General features: G+C 46.5%; 3 pseudogenes; 2 read left to right on the top strand and 1 right to left on the bottom strand.

The window, feature by feature from the left end:
* LOC135533265 (cilia- and flagella-associated protein 47-like) overlaps positions 1-16,828 on the bottom strand; it is a 60,742-nt pseudogene extending 43,914 nt beyond the window's left edge.
* Positions 16,829-17,038: 210 nt separating this feature from the next.
* LOC135533266 (large ribosomal subunit protein eL31-like) lies at positions 17,039-18,851 on the top strand (annotated as a pseudogene).
* A 3,222-nt stretch (positions 18,852-22,073) lies between these two features.
* On the top strand, positions 22,074-24,685 carry LOC135533264 (carbohydrate sulfotransferase 10-like; annotated as a pseudogene).
* The last annotated feature ends 2,815 nt before the right edge of the window (positions 24,686-27,500 follow it).

The raw sequence follows: 27,500 nt of genomic DNA, 5'->3' as shown, positions 1-27,500 counted from the left end.
AGAGAGAGAGAGAGAGGGTGGTAGGGAGAGAGAGGGTGGTAGGGAGAGAGAAGGAGGGAGAGAGAGAGAGGGGGTGGGAGGGAGAGAGAAGGAGGAAGAGAGAGGGAGGGGGTGGGAGGGAGAGAGAAGGAGGGAGAGAGAGAGAGGGTGGTAGGGAGAGAGAAGGAGGGAGAGAGAGAGAGGGAGAGAGAAGGAGGAAGAGAGGGGGAGGGGTGGGAGGGAGAGAGAAGGAGGGAGAGAGAGAGAGGGTGGTAGGGAGAGAGAAGGAGGGAGAGAGAGAGAGGGGTGGGAGGGAGAGAGAGCGATACTAGAGACACGTACATCCCCACACAGAACATATAGAGACTAGACTACAGTACATCCCCACACAGAACATATAGAGACTAGACTACAGTACATCACCATACAGAACATATAGAGACTAGACTACAGTACATCACCAAACAGAACATATAGAAGACTAGACTACAGTACATATAGAAGACTAGACTACAGTACATCACCAAACAGAACATATAGAAGACTAGACTACAGTACATATAGAAGACTAGACTACAGAACATCCCCAAACAGAACATATAGAAGACTAGACTACAGTACATCACCATACAGTACATATAGAAGACTAGACTACAGTACATCACCATACAGTACATATAGAGACTAGACTACAGAACATCACCATACAGTACATATAGAGACTAGACTACAGTACATCACCATACAGAACATATAGAGACTAGACTACAGTACATCACCATACAGTACATATAGAGACTAGACTACAGGACATCACCATACAGTACATACAGTGGGGAGAACAAGTATTTGATACACTCCCGATTTTGCAGGTTTTCCTATCCCAGAACTACAGGGCAGGACCGGGTCAATGACCTGAAGAGAGCTGGGACCACAGTCTCAAAGAAAACCATTAGTAACACACTACACCGTCATGGATTAAAATCCTGCAGCGCACACAATGTCCCCCTGCTCAAGCCAGCGCATGTCGAGGCCCGTCTGAAGTTTGCCGATGACAATCTGGATGATCCATAGGAGGAATGGGAGAAGGTCATGTGGTCTGATGAGACAAAAATAGAGCTTTTTGGTCTAAACTCCACTAGCCGTGTTTGGAGGAAGAAGAGGGATGAGTACAACCCCAAGAACACCATACCAACCGTGAAGCATGGAGGTGGATACATCATTCTTTGGGGTTGCTTTTCTGCAAAGGGGACAGGACGACTGCACCGTATTGAGGGGGGGGTGGGGCCATGTATCGCGAGATCTTGGCCAACAACCTCCTTCCCTCAGTAAGAACATTGAAGATGGGTCGTGGCTGGGTCTTCCAGCATGACAACAACCCGAAACACACAGCCAGGGCAACTAAGGAGTGGCTCCGTAAGAAGCATCTCAAGGTCCTGAAGTGGCCTAGCCATTCTCCAGATCTGAACCCAATAGAAAATATTTGTAGGGAGCTGAAAGTCCGTATTTCCCAAAGACAGCTCCGAAACCTGAAGGATCTGGAGAAGGTCTGTATGGAGGAGTGGGCCAAAATCCCTGCTGCAGTGTGTGCAAACCTGGTCAAGATCTACAGGAAACGTATGATCTCTGTAATTGCAAACAAAGGTTTCTGTACCAAATATTAAGTTCTGCTTTTCTGATGTATCAAATACTTATGTCATGCAATAAAATGCAAATTAATTACTTATCATACAATGTGATTTTCTGTATTTTTGTTTTAGATTCCGTCTCTCACAGTTGAAGTGTACCTATGATAAAAAGTACAGACCTCTACATGCTTTGTAAGTTGGAAAACCTGCAAAATCGGCAGTGTATCAAATACTTGTTCTCCCCACTGTATAGAAGACTAGACTACAGTACATATAGAAGACTAGATTACAGTACATCACCATACAGAACATATAGAAGACTAGACCACAGTACATCACCATACAGAACATATAGAAGACTAGACTATAGTGCATCACCATACAGAACATAAAGAAAACTAGACTACAGTACATCACCATACAGAACATATAGAAGACTAGACTATAGTGCATCACCATACAGAACATATAGAAGACTAGACTACAGTACATCACCATACAGAACATATAGAAGACGACAGTAGCGTGTGGTTTTGATAAGGCCCAGAGCAGCAGCCTACCTGTGGCTGGGCGTATGGAGAAGGCCAGGCCCGTCTCTGTGATGATGGGCCTCCAGGTGAAGTCAGCCGGGTGGTTCCTGGGGTTGACCAGGGTCACAGTACCCCTGTAGCCCGACTGGGCCAGGTAGCTGGGGGAAGGGGACAGGACCACCTGGCTCTGGGACAGCTGGAGGACCACAGGGACCAGCTGGGACTGAACCAGGACATGGCTCCGGTGATGACTATTCACCGTGTAGCAGATTGACCTGGGAGACGGAATCTACCAGTCAAATGGCAGCCAGCCAGTCAGATCATCAAGCAATAACAATTGGACTCCATTTGGTTGGTCAATTATCAATTTAGGAAACCTCTATATATAAAGAGAGAGAGAGAGAGATCGAGAGCGAGAGCAAGAGAGATCGAGAGCAAGAGAGAGAGAGAGAGATCGAGAGCGAGAGCAAGAGAGATCGAGAGCGAGAGCAAGAGAGATCGAGAGCGTGAGAAGCAAGAGATCGAGAGCGAGAGCAAGAGAGATCGAGAGCGAGAGCAAGAGAGATCGAGAGCGAGAGCAAGAGAGATCGAGAGCGAGAGCAAGAGAGATCGAGAGCGAGAGCAAGAGAGATCGAGAGCAAGAGGGAGAGAGAGAGATCGAGAGCGAGAGCAAGAGAGATCGAGAGCAAGAGAGATCGAGAGCAAGAGAGAGAGAGAGAGTGAGAGCAAGAGAGAGAGAGAGAGTGAGACAGAGACAGACAGCCAGCCACACACAGAGTGACTAACTTGTGGAACTTTCCCAGCTTGGTGCTCTCTAAGACGAGGGCAGGGTGGCTCTGGAGAGGGTGGAGGGGGACAGGGCTGGAGTCTGCAGCTCCCCTGGACAGTGGAGTCTAGGCAGCTGCCCTCTGTCACCTGGACAGCAGCTCAGGTTAACTCCAGCTGCACCCACACATACACCTGCAGGTTGTTCACCAGGTCCAGGTTCCTCACACACACTGAGGCCACACACCCTCACCAAAATCTATTAAGGACGGGCCTGGAAGGGGAGGGGAAACCAAACTCTGATTCACATCTTTAAAATGCTAATTTTGTGAATATTCTCTTCATCAGCCATGGGAGGGACAAGAGGGCTTAAGATTCCTAATGCAAACAAAGACTGCATGCGTTTCTCACCTATGACTACTTGGTGGAGCTGCTGAACTGTCAGGGTGCGACTGCAGTCTGCCACCTCCTGGTTGGTGGAGGGTAGTGGATTGATGCCCTCTGGAGGGTAAAGGAGCATTGATGCAGCTGTCACCTGGACAGCAGAGGGTTAAAGAATGATAGAGAAAGAGGAATACCATACAGTCAGTCAGGAAACACCAGATACAGAATGATAAAGGGAGGGGATTGTATACAGTCAGTCAGGAAACACCAGATACAGAATGATAAAGGGAGGGGATTGTATACAGTCAGTCAGGAAACACCAGATACAGAATGATAAAGGGAGGGGATTCCATACAGTCAGTCTGGAAACACCAGATACAGAATGATAAAGGGAGGGGATTGCAGAGGCTAAAACAGGTAACTGTAGACTTTAGAGGAGAGACTTTACCAGAGACTTTAAACACCCTGCTTTACCTGCCATACCTGTCTGAATCTGGACCTGGTCTCCATGGCAGCCAGCATACAGGTGGTCAATAGCTGGCTATGTCCCTGGTCGACGCTATGCCCCTCCTTGCTGTGATTGGACTCCAGGTCCCTCAGAGAGAGCTGGGGGGTGAGGAGTCCTGCGGCAGGCCGGAGCCCAATGTCTATGTTGTCCTCCACCTCACCATGCAGCCTGAGCATACATATGGAAAACATCGTCAGATACCGCCTTGTTGTCAGCCTACAGCACATAGAGGGGATTTTATTCAACTGGCCAGGTTGCACTGGGGTATGGCCCGTCAAGTGACTGGGCGAAGCTGGTGAGGGAGCCGCGCTCTGCTCATATTATCAACAAGTCAGCGTGATGCATCGTTCAGGAACATCTATTTTTCATCAAATACAGGATATGTTTGAACTTTCAAACTAGTTTTCATTGGGAAGGAAGATAAAGCCTTTCATTCAAAAGAGAAGTGTAGAGTGGCAGATTAATCAGGTCCCCTCATAGGTCGACGTTTTAGAAGGGGAGTGGCTAGGACCGAGCTTTGGAAAGGGGAGGGGGGTGGATTTGTCAGTTTCAGTTTGCAGTTTCGTTCTTGCTTAAAATGTTGAACTCACTAAGCAATTACCGCCAGGCGACGTCTTTTGGACTTTGATTTTTTGGTCCGGCTGTTTTTTTCAGGTATTTTTTGTGGTGCGGTCTGGATCGGCCTTGATTTCAACATCCACTGATTTAGATTTTTGATCCGGTCTGGACAATATTGAACCATTCATAGACATCTATATTCGGTTCAGATTTGGTCCAGTCAGACCAGGAGCTCATTCGAATAATACCCAGCATGCTTTGCAAGTGTTTGCTTTCAACATTTACATTTTGGTCATTCAGCAGACGCTTTTATCCAGAGCGACTGGCAGTCAGTGCATTCAATCAAGGTAGATAAAGAACAACATATCACAGTCATAGCAAGAAAATTGAAAAAATATGTAACCGTTACTGAGAATGTAATTGTAGTTGAAGTGGTCTGTTAGTTCATTCAGTATGTTAGTCTATTTTGAACATCATTGACTGATAGGAGCATTAATAAATCACAATCTTCAATTGGCTCCTCATTCCTATGTTATTGTGATATACAGTCATGCTTATATCATTGATAATGTGCAGAAATGTATCCATAGAATCAATGACTGAAAAACACATGCACATATTTTCAAAGTCTGTAAATTACAAATTTTCAACATCCAGAAAATCCGCATTTTCAACGTCAGAAAATGCAGCGTTTCTTTGACGTCCGACGTGGAATGCTTTGAAAGGCTGGTCATGGCTCACATCAACACCAGTATCTCAGAACCCCTAGACCCACTCCACTTTGCATACCGCACCAACAGATCCACAGATGATGCAATCTCTATGGCACTCCACACTGCCCTTTTACACCTGGACAATAGGAACACCTCCGTGAGAATGTTATTCAATGACTACAGCTCAGCGTTCAACACCATAGTGCCCTCAAAGCTCATCACTAAGCTAAGGACCCTTGGACTAAACACCTGCCTCTGCAACTGGATCCTGGACTTCCTGACAGGCTGCCCCCAGGTGGTAAGGATAGGTAACAACACATCCACCACACTGATCATCAACACGGGGGCCCCTCAGGGGTGCGTGCTCAGTCCCCTCCTGTACTCCCTGTTCACTCATGACTGCACGGCCATGCACGACTACAACACCATCAATGAGTTTGCTGATTTACACAACAGTGGTAGGCCTGATCACCGACAATGATGAGACAGCCTCTAGGGAGGAGGTCAGAGACCTGACCGTGTGGTGCAAGGACAACAACCTCTCCCTCACCATGACAAAGGAGATCATTGTGGACTACAGGAAAAGGAGGACCGAGCACGCCACCATTCTCATCGACAGGGCTTTAGTGAAGCAGGTTGAGAGCCAAGTTCCTTGGCGTCCACATCACCAACAAACTAACATGGTCCAAGCACACCGAGACAGTCGTGAAGGAGACTCAGGAGACTGAAAAGGTTTGGCATTTTCCTCAGATCCTCAAAAGGTTTTACAGCTGCACCATCGAGAGCCTCCTGACTGGTTGCATCACCTCTTCTACGCTGCTGCTACTCTCTGTTATTATCTATGCATAGGCACTTTAATAACTCTACCTTCATGTACATATTACCTCAATTACCTTGACACGGGTGCCGCCGCACATTGACTCTGTAACGGTACCCCCTTTATATAGCCCCGCTATTGTTATTTACTGCTGCTCTTTAATTATTTGTTATTCTTTTCAGCACCTGAAATGTACGTAATGTCAAGTCTTTTCAGTGTCATTTTGCTTACTGGGTAGCTCTTTGGTTGTGGGTGCCAAGATTACAACATACAGAACACACATCCCACTCTGTCTACCTCGCAGTGGTTTTCTGCAAGCGTGTCTTTCGCAGGCTCCTGATGAAGGCTAGGTAGTGATCTCTGTGCCTCTGTCTCTGCTGCTCCTCCTCCTCCGTGAAGGAAAAGTCAGGGTCCTCGTAGCGGTAACGCTCCACCCCCGTGAAGATGGTCCTGGGTGGAGGGAGAAAGGATATAAGCAGTTCATAAGAGTTCATAGGCAGAACATAGGGGCTACATAGGACTTTACAGAACATAAGGGCTACACAGGACTTTACAAAACATATGGGCTACATAGGACTTTACAGAACATAGGGGCTACATAGGTCTTTAGAGAACATAGGGGCTACATATGACTTTGCAGAACATAGGGGCTACATAAGACTGTACATAACATAGGGGCTACATAGGACATTAGAGAACATAGGGGCTACATAGGACTTTACAGAACATAGGTGCTACATAGGACATTAGAGAACATAGGGGCTACATATGACATTAGAGAACATAGAGGCTACATAGAACATTAGAGAACATAGGGGCTACATAGGACTTTACAGAACATAGGGGCTACATAGGACTTTACAGAACATAGGGGCTACATAGGGCTTTACAGAACATAGGTGCTACATAGGACATTAGAGAACATAGGGCTACATAGGACTTTACAGAACATAGGCTTCATTTACATCATTACTATTAGGAACTGATCTATTTCATCAACATTAGTAGTACTGCTACATAGGGCTTTACAGAACATAGGGGCTACATAGGACTTTACAGAACATAGGGGCTACATAGGACTTTACACAACATAGGGGCTACATAGGACTTTACAGAACATAGGGGCTACATAGGAACAGAACATAGGGGCTACATAGGTCTTTACAAGAACAACGGATGTAACTGTAACTATTTCCATCATTACTATTAGTAGAACTGATACTATTTCCATCATTACTATTAGTAGTACTGATCTGTTTCCCATTACTAATAAACTGCCCAGACATCTGGTCACTTTAATAATGCCACTTAATAATGTTTACATATCTTGCATTACTCATCTCATGTGTATATACTGTATCTTATACCATCTATTGCATCTTCCCTATGACACTCGGTTATCGGCTCATCCATATATTTATATGTACATATTCTTATTCCATCCCTTTACTTAGAATTGTGTGATCAATACTATTAGGTAGTTGTTGTGGAATTGTTAGAGTACTTACATATTACTGCACTGTCGGAACTAGAAGCACAAGCATTTCACTACACTCGCATTAGAATTTGATTTGATCTGGCTAGTAGGTCCCTGCAAACCTGACTGCACTGATACTATTTCCATCATTACCATCATTACTATTAGTAGTACTGATACTATTTCCATCATTACTATTAGTAGTACTGATACTATTTCACTGATACATTTCATCATTACTATTAGTAGTACTGATACTATTTCCATCATTACTATTAGTAGTACTGATACTATTTCCATCATTACTATTAGTAGTACTGATACTATTTCCATCATTACTATTAGTAGTACTGATACTATTTCCATCATTACTATTAGTAGTACTATTTCCATCAATACTATTAGTAGTACTGATACTATTTCCATCATTACTATTAGTAGTACTGATACTATTTCCATCAATACTATTAGTAGTACTGATACTATTTCCATCATTACTATTAGTAGTACTGATACGATTTCCATCAATACTATTAGTAGCACTGATACTATTTCCATCAATACTATTAGTAGTACTGATACTATTTCCATCATTACTATTAGTAGTACTGATACTATTTCCATCATTACTATTAGTAGCACTGATACTATTTCCATCAATACTATTAGTAGTACTGATACTAATTCCATCAATACTATTAGTAGTACTGATACTATTTCCATCATTACTATTAGTAGTACTGATACTATTTCCATCATTAGTATTAGTAGAACTGATATGTCTCTGGAATAGGTCACAGGGTGCCATGGCAGATACTCTATAACCGCCAGTATAACTCAGATGACCTGTAGGTGGTGTCTGGAGAGGCAGGGCGGATGCTGCAGGCCCTGTCGTTGGGGAAGGCCAAAAGCTCTCGCCGGCTGGCGCGAGACTCTGGTTCCTACGGTGGCTCTGGCTCTGACCGTGACTGTGGAGCGGGTCTTGGCCGTGCTGAGGACAGCTGCCCGCACAATCCCACACACCTGCCCAGCTCACTGGAGGGCACCCGGGCAAACTGGCCTGTCTCATTGGTCACAGCCGGGGTGATGCCTGATACATCACAGACAAAACAATGACTGGGTCCAATAACAGGTTGAAGATAGAGTGCCAGACAATACTTTGAAGAACTAAACAGTGAGGACAGGGCAAGGGGTTCAGTGTGAACAAACAGTATGGAAGGAGATCAGTGGAGTGAGGGTTTAGTGTGAACGGGAAGGAGATCAGGACAGGGCAGTGAGGGGTTCAGTGTGGGTACTAAAGCAGTATGGAAAGAGATCAGAGGACAGGGCAGTGGAGGGGTTCAGTGTGAACTATACAGTATGGAAAGATCAGGCCAGAGGACAGGGCAGTGAGGGTTCAGTGTGAACTATACAGTATGGAGCCAGGGAAGGAGATCAGTCAGGACAGGGCAGTGAGGGGTTCAGTGTGAACTATACAGTATGGAAGGAGATCAGTATGGACAGGGCAGTGAGGGGTTCAGTGTGAACTATACAGTATGGAAGGAGATTTAGTGTGAACACAGAGGACAGGGCAGTGAGGGTTCAGTGTGAACTATACAGTATGGAAAGAGATCAGAGGACAGGGCAGTGAGGGGTTCAGTGTGAACTATACAGTATGGAAGGAGATCAGAGGACAGGGCAGTGAGGGGTTCAGTGTGAACTATAGGAGTTCAGTGTGAACTACAGTGGAAGGAGATCAGAGGACAGGGCAGTGAGGGGTTCAGTGTGAACTATACAGTATGGAAAGAGATCAGAGGACAGGGCAGTGAGGGTTCAGTGTGAACTATACAGTATGGAAGGAGATCAGAGGACAGGGCAGTGAACTATACAGGGGTTCAGTGTGAACTATACAGTATGGAAGGAGATCAGAGGACAGGGCAGTGAGGGGTTCAGTGTGAACTATACAGTATGGAAGGGCAGATCAGTGGACAGGGCAGTGAGGGTTCAGTGACAGAGGACAGGGCAGTGAGGGGTTCAGTGTGAACTATACAGTATGAGGAAGGGCAGTGAGATCATACAGTATGGACAGGGCAGTGAGGGGTTCAGTGTGAACTATACAGTATGGAAGAGATCAGTGATGGAAGGAGATCAGAGGACAGGGCAGTGAGGGAAGTTCAGTGTGAACTATACAGTATGGAAGGAGATCAGAGGACAGGGCAGTCAGTGGACAGGGCAGTGAGGGGTTCAGTGTGAACTATACAGTATGGAAGGAGACAGGGCAGTGAGAGGGATACAGTGGAGGGCAGTGAGGGGTTCAGTGTGAACTATACAGTATGGGATCAGTGGACAGGGCAGTGAGGGGTTCAGTGTGAACTATACAGTATGGAAGGAGATCAGTGGACAGGGCAGTGAGGGGTTCAGTGTGAACTATACAGTATGGAAGGAGATCAGAGGACAGGGCAGTGAGGGGTTCAGTGTGAACTATACAGTATGGAAGGAGATCAGAGGACAGGGCAGTGAGGGGTTCAGTGTGAACTAACAGTATGGAAGGAGATCAGAGGACAGGGCAGTGAGGGGTTCAGTGGAACTATACAGTATGGAAGGAGATCAGAGGACAGGGCAGTGAGGGGTTCAGTGTGAACTATACAGTATGGGAAGGAGATCAGAGGACAGGGCAGTGAGGGGTTCAGTGTGAACTATACAGTATGGAAGGAGATCAGTGGACAGGGCAGTGAGGGGTTCAGTGTGAACTATACAGTATGGGGAGATCAGTGGACAGGGCAGTGAGGGGTTCAGTGTGAACTATACAGTATGGAAGGAATCAGGACAGGGCATCAGTGTGAACTATACAGTATGGGATCAGTGAGGGGTTCAGTGTGAACTATACAGTATGGAAGGAGATCAGTGGACAGGGCAGTGAGGGGTTCAGTGTGAACAACTATACAGTATGGAAGAGATCAGAGGACAGGGCAGTGAGGGGTTCAGTGTGAACTATACAGTATGGAAGGAGATCAGTGGACAGGGCAGTGAGGGGTTCAGTGTGAACTAGTATGGAAAGAGATCAGAAGTGTGAACTATACAGTATGGAAGGAGATCAGTGGACAGGGCAGTGAGGGGTTCAGTGTGAACTATACAGTATGGAAAGAGATCAGAGGACAGGGCAGTGAGGGGTTCAGTGTGAACTATACAGTATGGAAAGAGATCAGAGGACAGGGCAGTGAGGGGTTCAGTATGGGAAGGAGATCAGTGGACAGTGAGGGGTTCAGGTGAACTATACAGTATGGAAGGAGATCAGAGGACAGGGCAGTGAGGGGTTCAGTGTGAACTATACAGTATGGGAAGGAGATCAGAGACAGGGCAGTGAGGGGGTTCAGTGTGAACTATACAGTATGGAAAGAGATCAGAGGACAGGGCAGTGAGGGGTTCAGTGTGAACTAAACAGTATGGAAGGAGATCAGAGGACAGGGCAGTGAGGGGTTCAGTGTGAACTATACAGTATGGAAAGAGATCAGAGGACAGGGCAGTGAGGGGTTCAGTGTGAACTATAACAGTATGGAAGGAGATCAGAGGACAGGGCAGTGAGGGGTTCAGTGTGAACTATACAGTATGGAAGGAGATCAGAGGACAGGGCAGTGAGAGGGTTCAGTGTGAACTATACAGGGGATTCAGTGTGAACTATACAGTATGGAAGGAGATCAGAGGACAGGGCAGTGAGGGGTGTTCAGTGTGAACTAGGGGTTCAGTGTGAACTATACAGTATGGAAGGAGATCAGAGGACAGGGCAGTGAGGGGTTCAGTGTGAACTATACAGTATGGAAGGAGATCAGTGGACAGGGCAGTGAGGGGTTCAGTGTGAACTATACAGTATGGAAAGAGATCAGAGGACAGGGCAGTGAGGGGTTCAGTGTGAACTATACAGTATGGGAGATCAGTCAGTGTGAACTATACAGTATGGGAAGAGATCAGAGGACAGGGCAGTGAGGGGTTCAGTGTGAACTATACAGTATGGAAAGGAGATATGGAACAGGGCAGTGAGTCAGTGGACAGGGCAGTGAGGGGTTCAGTGTGAACTATACAGTATGGGAGATCAGTGGACAGGGCAGTGAGGGGTTCAGTGTGAACTGAGGGGTTCAGTGTGAACTATACAGTATGGGATCAGTGGACAGGGCAGTGAGGGCAGTTCAGTGTGAACTGAGTATGGGCAGGGTGTTCAGTGGATGGGATCAGTGGACAGTGGCAGGAGGGTTCAGTGTGAACTATACAGTATGGGATCAGTGGACAGGGCAGTGTGTGAGGGGATCAGTGGACAGGGCAGTTGTGCCGGCTGTGTGCAGGGGGTGGTGTTGGGTCTCACCGGGGTTGAGTTTGGGTGTCTTGCATGCGGTCTGCGCCCGGCAAACGGCTGACAGGTGCAGGGTGATGGTGTGGAAGCTGCGGAGGCGGAGCTTGACGGAGGAGGGCTCCAGGTGTACCACCTGACCCAGCACCTCCAGCACCTGTTTCACCTTGAACGTCCCCATCTGGTGGGGGGCGAAGGACAGCACCACGTCCTGGACAAAAACACAGATCAATGATTCTGATCAGCTTTCTGTCAGACTCAAGGAGGATGTCGAGGATATTGATAATTCATCCTGTTCTGTTCCGTCATAGAGGATGCTTGGAGGAGACTGGGGTGGTCTCCAAAATGGCTCCTATTTCCTATATAATGTACAACTTTAGGAACCAGACACTCTATATAGTGGACTACTTTCCTCTGGCCAAAATAAGGAGCCATCTGAGCCTGGACCAGGGCTGTCTACCTGGCTCTGCCCTGGGGAGATGGTTCCACTAGTAGGGTCACTGATGAAGTTGACCATCTATCTACCTGGCTCTGCCCTGGGGAGATGGTTCCACTAGGAGGGTCACTGATGAAGTTGACCATCTATCTACCTGGCTCTGTCCTGGGGAGATGGTTCCACTAGGAGGGTCACTGATGAAGTTGACCATCTATCTACCTGGCTCTGCCCTGGGGAGATGGTTCCACTAGGAGGGTCACTGATGAAGTTGACCATCTATCTACCTGGCTCTGTCCTGGGGAGATGGTTCCACTAGGAGGGTCACTGATGAAGTTGACCATCTATCTACCTGGCTCTGCCCTGGGGAGATGGTTCCACTAGGAGGGTCACTGATGAAGTTGACCATCTATCTACCTGGCTCTGCCCTGGGGAGATGGTCCCACTAGGAGGGTCACTGATGAAGTTGACCATCTATCTACCTGGCTCTGCCCTGGGAGATGGTTCCACTAGGAGGGTCACTGATGAAGTTGACCATCTATCTACCTGGCTCTGTCCTGGGGAGATGGTTCCACTAGGAGGGTCACTGATGAAGTTGACCATCTATCTACCTGGCTCTGCCCTGGGGAGATGGTTCCACTAGGAGGGTCACTGATGAAGTTGACCATCTATCTACCTGGCTCTGCCCTGGGAGATGGTCCCACTAGGAGGGTCACTGATGAAGTTGACCATCTATCTACCTGGCTCTGCCCTGGGGAGATGGTTCCACTAGGAGGGTCACTGATGAAGTTGACCATCTATCTACCTGGCTCTGTCCTGGGGAGATGGTTCCACTAGGAGGGTCACTGATGAAGTTGACCATCTATCTACCTGGCTCTGCCCTGGGGAGATGGTTCCACTAGGAGGGTCACTGATGAAGTTGACCATCTATCTACCTGGCTCTGCCCTGGGGAGATGGTTCCACTAGGAGGGTCACTGATGAAGTTGACCATCTATCTACCTGGCTCTGTCCTGGGGAGATGGTTCCACTAGGAGGGTCACTGATGAAGTTGACCATCTATCTACCTGGCTCTGCCCTGGGGAGATGGTTCCACTAGGAGGTCACTGATGAAGTTGACCATCTATCTACCTGGCTCTGCCCTGGGGAGATGGTTCCACTAGGAGGGTCACTGATGAAGTTGACCATCTATCTACCTGGCTCTGTCCTGGGGAGATGGTTCCACTAGGAGGGTCACTGATGAAGTTGACCATCTATCTACCTGGCTCTGCCCTGGGGAGATGGTTCCACTAGGAGGGTCACTGATGAAGTTGACCATCTATCTACCTGGCTCTGCCCTGGGGAGATGGTTCCACTAGGAGGGTCACTGATGAAGTTGGCCATCTTTCGGAACTTGAAGGTGACAGGGAGGTGAGGGGAGAGGTTGTGGAGCACACACAGGACGTCCACACGCTCTCCCATCAGGCACTGCTGGAAGCTGAAGCTGTGGCCGGGGCTGGGTACCAGGGGAGACAGGGAGGGCTGAGCCAGTCACCGCCAGCTCCACACAGTAACCTGGGGATAGAGGCCAGGGCTTAGAGGTCAGGGGTCAAGTACAAGACAGTCCCAGATCAAGCACAACACTTCTGTTATAGCTGTTATACACATGTCAGTCAGGACCCCTCACCAGAGAATGGCTTCAATTGTTGTTTATACTAATGCTATAATATACACTGTTAAATTGCAGCATGTTGTTCCTGCTATTGGTAAGGAACAGACTGAGGCTTGCTGTACCATTGTGGGGAGGTAGAGTGGAGTGCTGCTGGTGGTTGAAGCCATCTTTACTTCCCACCGTCTGAAACATGAGGTAGAGTGAGTAGTCTTGTTTACTGGCTGCTGCTGAGGCCCCACTGGTCTTCTGCTCCTCCCTGCTCCTTCTGAAGAACAGAACAACCGTTATATACTGCCTGTTATAATATCTTCATACACATTTATACCCCCACACAGGCACACACACAGGAGGGCTGGATACCTTCTGCTGACAGGACGGAAGCAGACCCACAGAGTGGTTCTGTCGTAGGGTCTCAGTCGTCCCTGCGTTGGGCACGCAGGCGATCACAGTGGAGGGATCCACAGCGGTGGCCCTGTTACGAACACTCCTCTCTAGCAGCGCTGCGTCTGTACTCCTCTGGAGGTCAAAGCCCTGATGAAACACACACACACACACAAAGACACAGAAACACACAGGCAGACACACACACAGGCAGACACACACACACACACACACACACACACAGAAACACACAGGCAGACACACACACAGGCAGACACACACACAGGCAGACACACACACAGGCAGACACACACAGACACACACACACACACACACACACACACAAACACAGTTTAGTATAGTTGCACTTCAGTGTGAAATATGTCAAAAAAATGTATTTAACATTATTTTACCAGCTATATTGACTGAGAACACATTCTCATCTACATCAACGACCTGAGGAATAGTTACAGGGGAGAGTGGGAGGGGAGGGGGGAGGAATGAGACAATTGTAAACTGGGGATGATTAGGTGGCCATGATGGTATGAAGACCAGATTGGGAATTTAGTCAGGACACCGGGGTTAACAACCCTACTTGTACAATAAGTGCCATGGGATCTTTAGTGACCACACAGAGTCAGGACACCCTTTTAAAGTCCCATCCGAAAGACAGCACCCTACTACACAGGGCAATGTCCCCAATCACTGCCCTTGGGGCGTTGGGGCATTTTTTTTAGACCAGAGGAAAGGGTGCCTCCTACTTGCCCTCCAACACCACTTCCAGCAGCATCTGGTCTCCCATCCAGGGAATGTGTCTGTGTTTGACTGTGTTGGTGCATGTGTGTGTCTGTGTTTTCTCTCTGTGTGTGTTGGTGCATGTGTGTGTCTGTGTTTTCTCTGTGTGTGTGTTGGTGCATGTGTGTGTCTGTGTTTTCTCTCTGTGTGTGTTGGTGCATGTGTGTGTCTTCTCTCTGTGTGTGTTGGTGCATGTGTGTGTCTTCTCTCTGTGTGTGTTGGTGCATGTGTGTGTCTTCTCTCTGTGTGTGTTGGTGCATGTGTGTGTCTGTGTTTTCTCTCTGTGTGTGTTGGTGCATGTGTGTGTCTGTGTTTTCTCTCTGTGTGTGTTGGTTCATGTGTGTGTCTGTGTTTTCTCTCTGTGTGTGTTGGTTCATGTGTGTGTCTGTGTTTTCTCTCTGTGTGTGTTGGTTCATGTGTATGTCTGTGTTTTCTCTCTGTGTGTGCGTACCATTTCTGTCCCTGGAGCATCGTCCTGCAGCACCACCATCCAGTCGCAGGCCTGTGGTCCATTGTTCACCAGAACCACCTTTTCCACCCGGGACGTTCAAAGAAGACGGGTCCGAAGCGGAGGCAGGACAACCTCTCCCCTCTAGGTCCTGGAGCTCCAGGCTCTGCTCCAAAACATCAGCCCTGATCTTCAGGACCACGTCCTGACTGTTCTGCAGCTTCACCCTGAGAGAAAGGGAAGGAGGGAGGGAGGAAACTCAATAAACACACACAAAATGCACAAACAAAGAACCATAAGTAACACTAAGGAGAATAAGGTGGAGCGTTTAAGATGATGTTCAAGAGTCTCTAGTTTCCTTACTGGGCCTCCTCTCTGACCCTCATGGGTCTGTCAGTGCAGAGTTCCACCTTCAGCCACTGGGTTGCGCCAGACTGCAGGACGCCACTGCTGGGAGAGAGCCTGATGGACTGGTCTCCATCATACAGCACCTGAAAAGCTCCTTCAGCAAGGCCAAGGGCATGAACAGCAATCAATTAATATAACAACAAGAAAGATACCATAAATAAATCATCTAGATTACTGCAAATGTCAACTAAAATCAATCAATGCAAGTGTACAGAAGTGGGTTCAATGGGAGAGGCAAAAGCATAATACCTGGAGCAGATCCCTGATTGGTCAATTCCACCTCTTTGCTGATCACCTGACTGTTTGCCATCACAGAGCCGAAATCAGCGAGAGATTCCATGGTGAGAGAACACGCGGGAGAACCTGCAGGAAAGCCCACATATAAGTAACCTTGGATGAGACCTGAAGATTGCATTAACCCGCTAATGCCTAGGCACATGTCTGTTGGAACCCGTGAAAGCAACTACATGAGTGAGTGATGTCATAGCAGGTGTATATATGACACTACTTACGCTAAGAGGGGGATCTCCATGGCTTTGTCTTCCAGGACAAGGAGCAGACGGTCACAGACATCCTCATCTTTCTCAGGCCTGAACTCTAGAGTGCCACTCAGGGACAATCCAGCAGCAATGGGGGTTTCTGTGTTTGTCACCCTGAATTTGAACAGCTTGAGTGGTAGGACAAGGGGTTGATACAATTAAAGGAGAGGGGCAGGGCAGTATGCAGGGTGGAAGTAACAAAAGTGGAGAATAATGTATTGCATCAATCAAAATGACTTTATAAGTTAGAATAGGACAAAAGCGCAATGAAAACTAAGCACACGTTACTCTGAACTCTACTAACGTATTACACACAAAGACAGCTGACAGGCAGCACTGCAGAAAGGATTTCACCTTTGATGTGGGTTCAAGCAGTCTCATTCTTTTCGAGGTAATTCCAATGTTGGTCACCGTGACAGTGGTCTTGTAAACCTTCCCTGCTTTTACGTCGGTAAACTCAACAACCGGGGGATTAATTCTAACATAATTCGTTGTCATATTGTTATAGCTAAAAGTTGAGAGACTTATAGCAAAATTCGACGGCTTATCCCAGTTCAGGTTTTGGTCCTAAGTTATCAATGAAATAGGCTTCCTTTTCTGCACTAGTAATGTTTCAATGTATAAAGTTAACCACATACCGATACAGTGTAGCGTTCATGGTTACCATGGCAACAAGACGTAGGAACATTGTCAAAAGTACTTGTTCTCTACGGACAACATTCAGACGGATCTATTTCCGGTCCTTCCTTTTCAACAGTTCCCCACCAAAGTGAGTTTGGATGATTGATAATCCTCGTAAAATCTAACTCCATCCTGCAGTATTTATGCATAAAATGCATATTTTCATTGTCCAAATCCAAAGTTTTGTACCACATTGTCAATCGGATTTGAGTTTGTGATGCATTGTGCATTCATTTAGTTAACAAAAACAGTCAGAACTTTAGTTACCGTGCACACCACAGGCTACGTAACATGCTAGCTACCAGACATAACATATACTTTTGCCAGCTAACTATAGGCAGTCCAATTAATGGTTACATTTAGCCATTTTCATGAGCCATTTTTGTTTCGGTGGAGCAGGGATGTTTTCCTGTTTTGGACGTTAGTGTACCTGGCTAGCTAGCTAACGTTAGCCTAGCAGTTCTGGCGCTTTACTTTGTATGGGACAATCTTAACTTGAACCATCCCGGTTTGTCTTTTCAGATGTCTCCTACCAAGAAGGGAGAGAAGAAGAAGGGGCGTTCAGCCATCAATGAGGTGGTGACCAGAGAATACACCGTCAACATCCACAAGCGCATCCATGGAGTGTAAGTACTGTGGTGCAAATGGACAAATTCACCAACAGAAGCCAGGTCAAAGTTGGCTCCGCGTCCTCAAAACACTTGTCATTTGCACCTCGTTTTTCATCAGTACCAGAGGATATGGTCTGGTGTGACATCATATGGGAGTATTTACATCACAGAGCATGGCTCTTGACAAATCTGCTGTTCCTCTAAATTGGCAGGTGTCCCTCTAGATGTAGGCTAGTTTTTGTTAGTCCCCTCTGCGGCTGGTCTTGATCAGAACGTTCCTTCTCTCTACAGGAGCTTCAAGAGGAGAGCTCCTCGCGCTCTCAAAGAGATCCGCAAGTTCGCCATGAAGGAGATGGGAACTCCTGATGTACGCATCGACACCCGCCTGAACAAGGCTGTGTGGACCAAAGGCGTCAAGTAAGGACTAACGAGACACCTGTTTAAGATTGATCGGGTGTATTCATTAGTGCACACTGTAGCAGAATGTTTTGCAACAGTACACATGGGGTTTCTATTGGACAAGTTCAGAGGTTTCTCCCCATTTCTGCTGTTTGCTTCCATTTGGTGTCTAGTGAATACACCCCTGTTATCATATGAATCAGGTATTACTGTACTCGTGTTTCCCAAACCACATTAAGTTGGTTAAACAATCACTAAGCCCGTTAGTTGAATCTGGTTTGGTAACCAGCTCTTTCTCTGCCCATACAACCACTTTATGGTTGTTGACACAAATAGCACTACAAATTTATTGCACAAGCATGTTTTCATTCTGCTTAGTACTAATGTTCACCTGTGTTATGTACAGGAATGTGCCATACAGGATGAGGGTACGATTGTCCAGGAAGCGCAATGAGGATGAAGACTCCCAAACAAACTGTACACACTCGTCACGATGTCCCTGTCACAACATACAAAGGTGAGGCGTAGTCAATACCTAATGTGCCTTCATAAGTTTGCTGGAGTGTAATTTATTGTGTTGAAACGTCAACGATAGTCTCAGTTACTGTATATCCCTGTTCTGTTCTTTATTTTTCTAATAGCAAATACACCAATATGAAAGATGTAGTTTTATCATCTTTTCTGTCCTAGGATGATGAAGACAGATTTATTATTGTCACGCTCTGTTGCTAAAACCTTTTTCTTTCGTTTGTCAACAGGTCTACAGACGGTCAATGTTGATGAGAATTAGATCTGTCTCCAACGCTTGTAGAATAAATGTATAGAAGGAGTTTTGTCTGATGTCTTTATTATACACCACAACACTACAACACCACCACAACACTACAACACCACAACACTTCAACAGGTCCCCAACTTGTGGCCCACTGGTTTTATTGCCCCCCCCCCCCAGTTTTCTGAACAGAATAATATTTTTGTTGGGTGGAAAGTCCGCTGTAAGTGATTTTAATTTCACATCTGTTCCCAAGTATTCCCGCATAATAGAGAGATATGTGATCGTATAGAAATGTAAGCCAGGTTGGAAGTGATTTGTGTCAGTCAAACATCTGTCTGGGCTTCTTGCAGTCAATTTGCAGTCTACAAATGATTAGTAATTATGTTCCAGCCCCCACGACCATCCCCACTCCTAAACAATGGTCCAGAGGCTGAATCTAGTTGATGATCCCTGCCCTTACCAAGGAGATGAACTGTTGTGAATACAGGCCTACTTGAAGTGTGTCTGTGACTTGCATGTCTGAATCTAGTTGATGATCCCTGCACTACCAAGGAGATGAGCTGTTATGAATACAGGCCTACTTGAAGTGTGTCTGTGACATGTCTGAATCTAGTTGATGATCCCTGCACTACCAAGGAGATGAGCTGTTATGAATACAGGCCTACTTGAAGTGTGTCTGTGACTTGCATGTCTGAATCTAGTTGATGATCCCTGCACTACCAAGGAGATGAGCTGTTATGAATACAGGCCTACTTGAAGCGTGTCTGTGACTTGCATGTCTGAATGAGGTTGGATGCCTAAATGTAACTATTCATGACATTATAAACTCACAGACACCTCACACTTCTCCCTTCCTTTTCTATTGACTCAAGCTACTGCCTTTTTCAACTTCCTCAAACGCCTTATCCTCTGTGGAAGACAATTGTCCAAAAACTGCCAGAACCAATACATATATATATATTTATTAGGTTCTTTGAGATTGTCATTGCGATGATAAGCACTATATATAATAAATATTATTAGATGTGATTGAATCCCTATCCATTGACCAGTCATCTGTGTTAGCCAATATAGTCTCTTGAGGTTTACCCATAATTTCAAAATGCTTGAATCCTGATCCCAGTGCCTATAGCCAGCTGGAGAGTTGCATTTTGAGGCAAATTTCAGACACTCATCTTGTCTCTGCCACAACAGTTTTATGCTCTATTCTGATGTAACATGGGGAGATTTTTTTTAATGATGCAACGAGTGTCTGAAATTTACACTCAATTTCTCCAGCTGGCTGCCACAGGGGGTGTTGTGGTCTGCCCTCCAGGAGACCTACAGCACCCAATGTCACAGGAAGGGCATAAAGATCATCAAGGACCTCAACCACCTGAGCCACTGCCTGTTCTTCCTGCTATCATCCAGAAGGCGAGGTCAGTACAGGTGCATCAAAGCTGGGATGGAGAGACTGAAAAACAGCTTCTATCTCAAGGCCATCAGACTGTTAAATAGCCACCACTAGATGACCTCCACCCAGTACTCTCCCCTGATCTTAGTCACTGTCTCTAGCCAGCTACCACACAGTACTCTCCCCTGATCTAGTCACTGTCTCTAGCCAGCTACCACCCAGCTCTCCCCTGATCTTAGTCATCACTGTCTCTAGCCAGCTACCACCCAGTACTCTCCCCTGATCTTAGTCACTGTCTCTAGCCAGCTACCACCCAGTACTCTCCCCTGATCTTAGTCACTGTCTCTAGCCGGCTACCACCCAGTACTCTCCCCTGATCTTAGTCACTGTCTCTAGCCGGCTACCACCCAGTACTCTCCCTGATCTTAGTCACTGTCTCTAGCCGGCTACCACCCAGTACTCTCCCCTGATCTTAGTCACTGTCTCTAGCCGGCTACCACCCAGTACTCTCCCCTGATCTTAGTCACTGTCTCTAGCCGGCTACCACCCAGTACTCTACCCTGATCTTAGTCACTGTCTCTAGCCGGCTACCACCCAGTACTCTCCCCTGATCTTAGTCACTGTCTCTAGCCGGCTACCACCCAGTACTCTACCCTGATCTTAGTCACTGTCTCTAGCCGGCTACCACCCAGTTACTCAATCCTGCATGGAATCATAGGTCACTTTAATTTTGTTTACATACTGTTTTACTCATTTTATATGTATATACTTACTGTATTATAGTCAATGCCACTGACATTGCTTGTCCTAATATTGATGTATTTCTTAATTCCATTCAATGACTTTTAGATGTGTGTGTATTGTTGTGAATTGTTAGATACTACTACACTGTTGGAGCTAAGAACACAAGCATTTCACTACAACCGCAATAACATCTGCTAAATATGTGTATGCGACCAATACAATTTCATTTGATTTAACCTCCCTGTTGTCCAAACACACATGACCAGCAGCATGGTGTGACTGGGGCGTAATAGTCAATGTTGCATTGTGTGCCATATGAAGCCATGTATGATGGTAGCCCATAGCCTAAGCTAATTTTATATTTGCAGTGAGCATATGCACAACTTTTTGTGTAGAGTTTATTTTATTTTTTTAAATACAGGAGCATATGATGTCACTGGCCAGTTGCATAGCTAGTTCTCAGGTAGTCTTGTCCAGTCTTATGTTGTGCGGTGTAAACATTTGAACGCTAGAGGGCGAAATTGGTCTGTGTTATGCATCAACAACATGGATAACGGGACAGGTACGCGAACATCACAAGAAACGTTACTATTGCATTAGTTGCAATTACACAGCAGGTAAGACATCACATTTTGGTTGTACAATGGGAAACTAGCTATCAGATAACTTTCTGATCAAGTCAAACGTACTCAGGAGCAGGCCTTGCTTTCTACACTATTCGGAATGGTCAGAATTATGGCTAGCTAGCAAACAGCAACAAGCTAACAGTAGCTAACGTTAACTGAAGTTAGCCAGCTAGCTGAGCTAAATTGATCTCGCCCTATCTTTCAGTAGGGACAGTTGTTTTGACCACGCCTATAGTTAGTTGGTGATTGGCATAAATGGTCATGTAGTTTTACAGCCTACTGAAATGGTAGCTTATGGATGCTAAGCTAGCTAGGTAGCCTGCTAAGTAACTAGTCTCTCCTCACTGTCCCTGTGCCACTCCTCTGCCGGTGGAGCGCCCGTCTGAGTCCAAAGATTATGACAACTAGCTAACGTTAGTTAGTCCAAATATTATAGTAAGGTTTCCCCCTTTCATCTGTGCAGAGTCTGACGAGAAAGACTACCTGCTATTGTTAAACAGCTGTTTCTGCAGGTACCGTCGCTACTTCGATGGCCCACGGGTGATGCAAATAACGATGCGGCACCACTGGCTGCTCGTCGGGGCTTGCGGCTGGGTGTTGCTCATCCTCGTGTTTGCCAACAAGTTTATCAATTTTAACGCCAGAACCACGGATGGTAAGTTATCAGACTGAAACCTGATTGTTGTTTCTCATCAATACTAGCTATCTATACCTTTCAGTAATTGTTCAGCTAGTTGTAGCTATAGTTACATAACAGCTATGCTGTTAGAATTAAATGTCTAGTCTATCCCCCTTGGAATTGTCTTGTGATCTCTTAGTGTTTTGTGTTTCAGACTATGGGGAGAAGACTGAGATGCAGAGTTGGACTCAACCAGGAGTTAAGACCATCAAATCACTGCCAGCTCAGAAATCAGACAGAAGAGCTCCCAAGTCATCAAACCTGGTAGGTGTTTTGTTTGCGTGTGTTCGCCCTTGAAACAGAATCATCAGTTACTTGAAATGTGTGTGTGTGTGTGTGTGTGTGTGTGTGTGTGTGTGTGTGTGTGTGTGTGTGTGTGTGTGTCAGTCCTCAGTAGGCCCCTCCATGACCAACCCAACAGACTGGAACACTGTGGAGACGAGGCGGCGGGAGCTGCTGTCAGCCGTGTGTAAGAACGACTCCCTCAAGAACCTCACTCACACCTCAATCAACAAGTTTGTCTTGGACCGCATCTTTGTGTGCGACAAGCACAAGATCCTCTTCTGCCAGACCCCCAAAGTGGGCAACACTCAATGGAAGAAGGTCCTCATCGTTCTCAATGGTGAGTGAGGGAGGACGGTAGGGAGAGAGTCAGTGAGGGAGGACGGTAGGGAGAGAGTCAGTGAGGGAGGACGGTAGGGAGAGAGTCAGTGAGGGAGGACGGTAGGGAGAGAGTCAGTGAGGGAGGACGGTAGGGAGAGAGTCAGTGAGGGAGGACGGTAGGGAGAGAGTCAGTGAGGGAGAATGGTAGTGAGGGAGAACGGTAGGGAGAGAGTCAGTGAGGGAGAACGGTAAGGGAGAGAGTCAGTGAGGGAGGAGGACGGTAAGGGAGAGAGTCAGTGAGGGGAGGGAGGACGGTAAGGGAGAGAGTCAGTGAGGGAGGGAGGACGGTAAGGGAGAGAGTCAGTGAGGGAGGGAGGATGGTAAGGGAGAGAGTCAGTGAGGGAGAGAGGACGGTGAGGGAGGGAGGACGGTGAGGGAGGGAGGACGGTGAGGGAGGGAGGACGGTGAGGGAGGGAGGACGGTGAGGGAGGGAGGACGGTGAGGGAGGGAGGACGGTGAGGGAGGGAGGACGGTAAGGGAGGGAGTCAGTGAGGGAGAACGGTAGGGAGGGAGTCAGTGTGGGAGGGAGTGAGAGAGGAAGGAAGGAAGACAGTGACGTGATGATGATGAGTAAAAGTTGACTCAAAACGTAAGCTTATCTGTCTGTAAATTGTAGTGATGTAGTAGCCTCTGATCCTGTAGTATGATCTAAAAAAGTAGTGTTCTTCTCTCTCCTTGCCCCCCAGGGAGAGTTCTCCACTGTGGAGGAGATACCAGAGAACCTGGTTCATGACCATGAGAAGAACGGACTGCCCCGCTCTCCTCTCTGACGGAGAAAGAAATCACTAAAGGTTAAGGCCTCTGTTTCAATACTTCAGAAATGCATCCTACCTTCCTTCTTCCTTCCTTCCTTGAAGTAATCACAGATCTGACTTAGTTAGATTGGTTAAAGTAATAAGATGGTAATGTAGGCTACCATCGCTTACACCTACCCAATCACTTGCTATCTTAAGATTAATGCACTAATTGTATGTCGGTCTGGATAAGAATGTCTGCTAAATGACTCAAATGTTATAGAGCTTTGCTTAACGTTAAGTTTTGCGAAACACCTTTACTGACTTGTTTGGCCCTGCCCTGTATTCCATTGTGGTGCTCTGATTGTATGGGACTGTGCTTTTTGTTTTCTCTCACCAGGTTAGCCACATACTTCAAGTTCTTCATCGTCAGAGACCCGTTCGAGCGCCTCATCTCCGCCTTCAAGGACAAGTTTGTGAAGAACCCGCGCTTGAGCCCTGGTACAAGCACGACATCGGCCCCGCCATCATCCGCAAGTACCGTAAGAGTCACCGTGACAACGATGACAACCAGGCGACTACGGGCCTGCGCCCGAGGACTTCATCCGTTACCTGGGCGATGAGCCCGGGCGGCGCCGCATGGACCGTCAGTTTGGGGAGCATGTTATCCACTGGGTGACGTACGCGGAACTCTGCGCCCCCTGTGACATCACGTACAGCGTCGTGGGGCACCACGAAACTCCCTAGAACGCGATACCCCCTACATCCTGAAAGCTGCCGGGATGAGCGCCTGGTATCGTACCCCACCATCCCCCCAGGGATCACCCGTTACAACCGGACCAAGGTGGGAGCGCTACTTCTCAGGCATCAGCAAGCGGGACGTCAGCGGCTTTACGGCCGGTACCAAGGAGACTTCAGCCTCTTCGGCTACCCGAGCCCGGACTTCCTGCTAAACTGAATGACGACGACAATAAAGAAAGACTGTTTTGCAACAATAATATGTCTCTCTAATCTAACATGCATCTTAATCAGTGTGTGGTTTACTGAAGAGGTAGGAGGGTGTAGCTAGCTAGAAGCCGCCTAGCCTGGCTGCTCTAACTAGGAGCCATAGTAGAGACTAGTGATCCCCACCATCCGGGTTCAAGCCAGGGAGGGATGGAGACTACAGGTTGGTCTGATATAACGTGCTGATCTGCTGTAGGATGGTCGTCACTCCTCTACCTGGCTGACAGTAATTCCTGTCTCGACCTAGCAACACTTCCTGCCTCTGCCTAGCAACTGTCACCATGGGCGATGACTGTACTACATGCCTCTACTTCCTGGTAGCCGTCACCATGGTGGCCATGAATGGCACGAGGACCGAGGTGATGGAGAGTTACTCACTATGGTCATGGTTAATGGCTGTATTCGCCATACGACCAATGAATTAAGTGCCACATTTTAATGTTATTTAACAAAGCTTTTTGTATTATGATAACTTTATTTAAACCAGAGATTACTGTTACATACTGTGCTAAATTGTACCACCCTCTGCACTACTTCCACACAAAGCAGGTCTGCATTATGGACTAACACTGAAGTGGGTCTGGGAGACAGTAGCCTGGTTAAACCAGACTGAATGCTGAGCACACCATTGAAACGTAGCAGAATCAGTTTGAATGCAAGGTTATAGAGATGGTAGTGAAACACTAACCAGTTAACAATATCAGAGCCCCAGCTCTCTTCCCTCCAGTCTAACCGCTCATACAGAGTAGAGCAACTCCATCTAGCTTCAAGACTCGGCACCTATATAAATGGTGTGATTCTGTGACCTCAAAGTGTTGACTAACGCTGAGTGGGAGGAGTCAGTGTCTGCAATGCCTGTGTTCAGGTGACAGGGGGAAGGTTCACTGTGGCGTAACTCCTGCTGATTGGCTGAAGCTACTACAGTGGATAATACTATGCCTGTATTATGCCATGGGGTGTACGGTCCCTGGGTCTTACCTCATGTTCCCATCCAGTACAGTAGACAGACAGATATATAGATGTCCTTCAGGGTTAACCCAGTTAAATTCAGCCCAGACACATAATATGGGATCATGGCAATATGGATTGGAGGCATACAGCCAAGCCTCTTCTATTCTAATACTTATGTCAAAGAAGGTGGATGAACGAAGATATCTTACTCAGGCTGTTTACGTTCTACCTATTAAGGGGTGGCTCTCCCCAGACACCATTGCGATAGCAGCTGTGTCTGGTCTACTTAGTTCATTGACTGTATATAAACCATAAATTGAGGGAGTGGGATGCCTCGCTTCCTCTTCCGTCTGTTTGCCACCTGTAAGGGCAGTACATTAGACTACATTGGCACTGTACCTGGGAGAAGGAAAAAATGGTTTCACTTTCTCATCCTCAGAACTGTTATTTCACAATTGAATTCCATGAATTGTCTTATTCTTCATCCTAAAACAATTTGACGCCGTCCAATGGCGCTCCATGAAGAGAAGTGAGTGACAGTTTCCTGTTGACCTTTTTGAATCAACCAATGTTTGGTATGGTCAGTCACATGGTATTGACAGAGCTAGGTGGACAGGTGATGGTTACTGAGTAATAAAGGTTTCATGTAAAATATAAAACTGGTCTTTTTTATTCTTCTCTGTACCACAACACATGTAGGCTGCTTTCAGTTATTTTCTCTTTACATGTGAGGTCAGTTAAACCCTGCAGTAGACCTGATATTCTCATCCTAGCAGTAGACCTACCACCACAATTCATTCAATTACACCTAGGGTTGGGCAAAATGTGCAAAATATTATCATAAGATGTTTTCTTTTTTTAATGATTTTTAATAATAAAAGTTCTAAATGTGCTTTTATGAGTAGTGAGTGATCCTAGAGTGGCAACACATAGATACTGAGTGATTTCAATGAGTCTTTCTGCATTCTGTTTTATACCGTTCACTTCAACCCCCCAAAAGTCAGAATTTTCATCAATTTCTGCATTTGAGATCATTTCTACACTGCCACGTGAGGGCTACACGATATGGGCAAGCAATATGGCCCTTACTTTTAACAAATGTTGCAATTTGACTTGCATTTAGAGCATAACACTTAACTGTTAGAATCATGGAAATAGAAATGTCTATTCTAGTTATATAATAGTGGGCACTTTTAATAGTGTTTGACATGACAACGAATGAAAATGCCAGGGAGGAGTTATTGTGACAGTGTAGGAACTAAAGTGTTGATGATAGGTGTTTCCTAGGGGGCCCTTTAATCTTTGGCTACATTGTGTTCTCTAGCTACATGAAATCTCTAACATGTTCTTGCTTGCGTTTACTCCCCTTAATTTAGAAAATGCTGTTGCACAAACATGCTTGATTTAGGTCTACACCATCACTGGTATCAGGTTGATAAGCTAATTACGCTTGCTCTTACTAGGACATTTATTAGCTAGCGATTAGCATTAGCGGCTAACAAGATTTAGGAACAACTTGTTAAGAAGACAAACTAGCTGTTTGCAGATGTAAAAAAAAAACAAGCTAATAGTGTAATTATAGAATGATAGTAGATTTATATTAAGACACAAAGTGACAACTGCATTGTTGTCATCAACATTGTTGCATGTGCTGCATAGACCATGCAGACTAAACGCAAGTGTCTCGTGGTCGAGGAAAAACAAATGCTCTCCTTGAGTGAAAGGACCTGGAGCCAGGGCGAGGTCTGTGTGGAAAGCCGCATGGGGAGAGAAGACTCAAGTAGTGAACTATAAAAATGGACGTTACACACTACGTATCTCATTTAACAAACCATACATTCAAATACCGGTATAGAAGGTAAAATAAAAACCCAAACCGGTCCATGCATCAACATCGGTATATCGCAAA

This window comes from Oncorhynchus masou, unplaced genomic scaffold (genome assembly GCF_036934945.1).
Source record: "Oncorhynchus masou masou isolate Uvic2021 unplaced genomic scaffold, UVic_Omas_1.1 unplaced_scaffold_2300, whole genome shotgun sequence".
In the NCBI taxonomy this organism is placed as follows: domain Eukaryota; kingdom Metazoa; phylum Chordata; class Actinopteri; order Salmoniformes; family Salmonidae; genus Oncorhynchus; species Oncorhynchus masou.
This window is presented reverse-complemented; position numbering and strand designations above follow the sequence as displayed.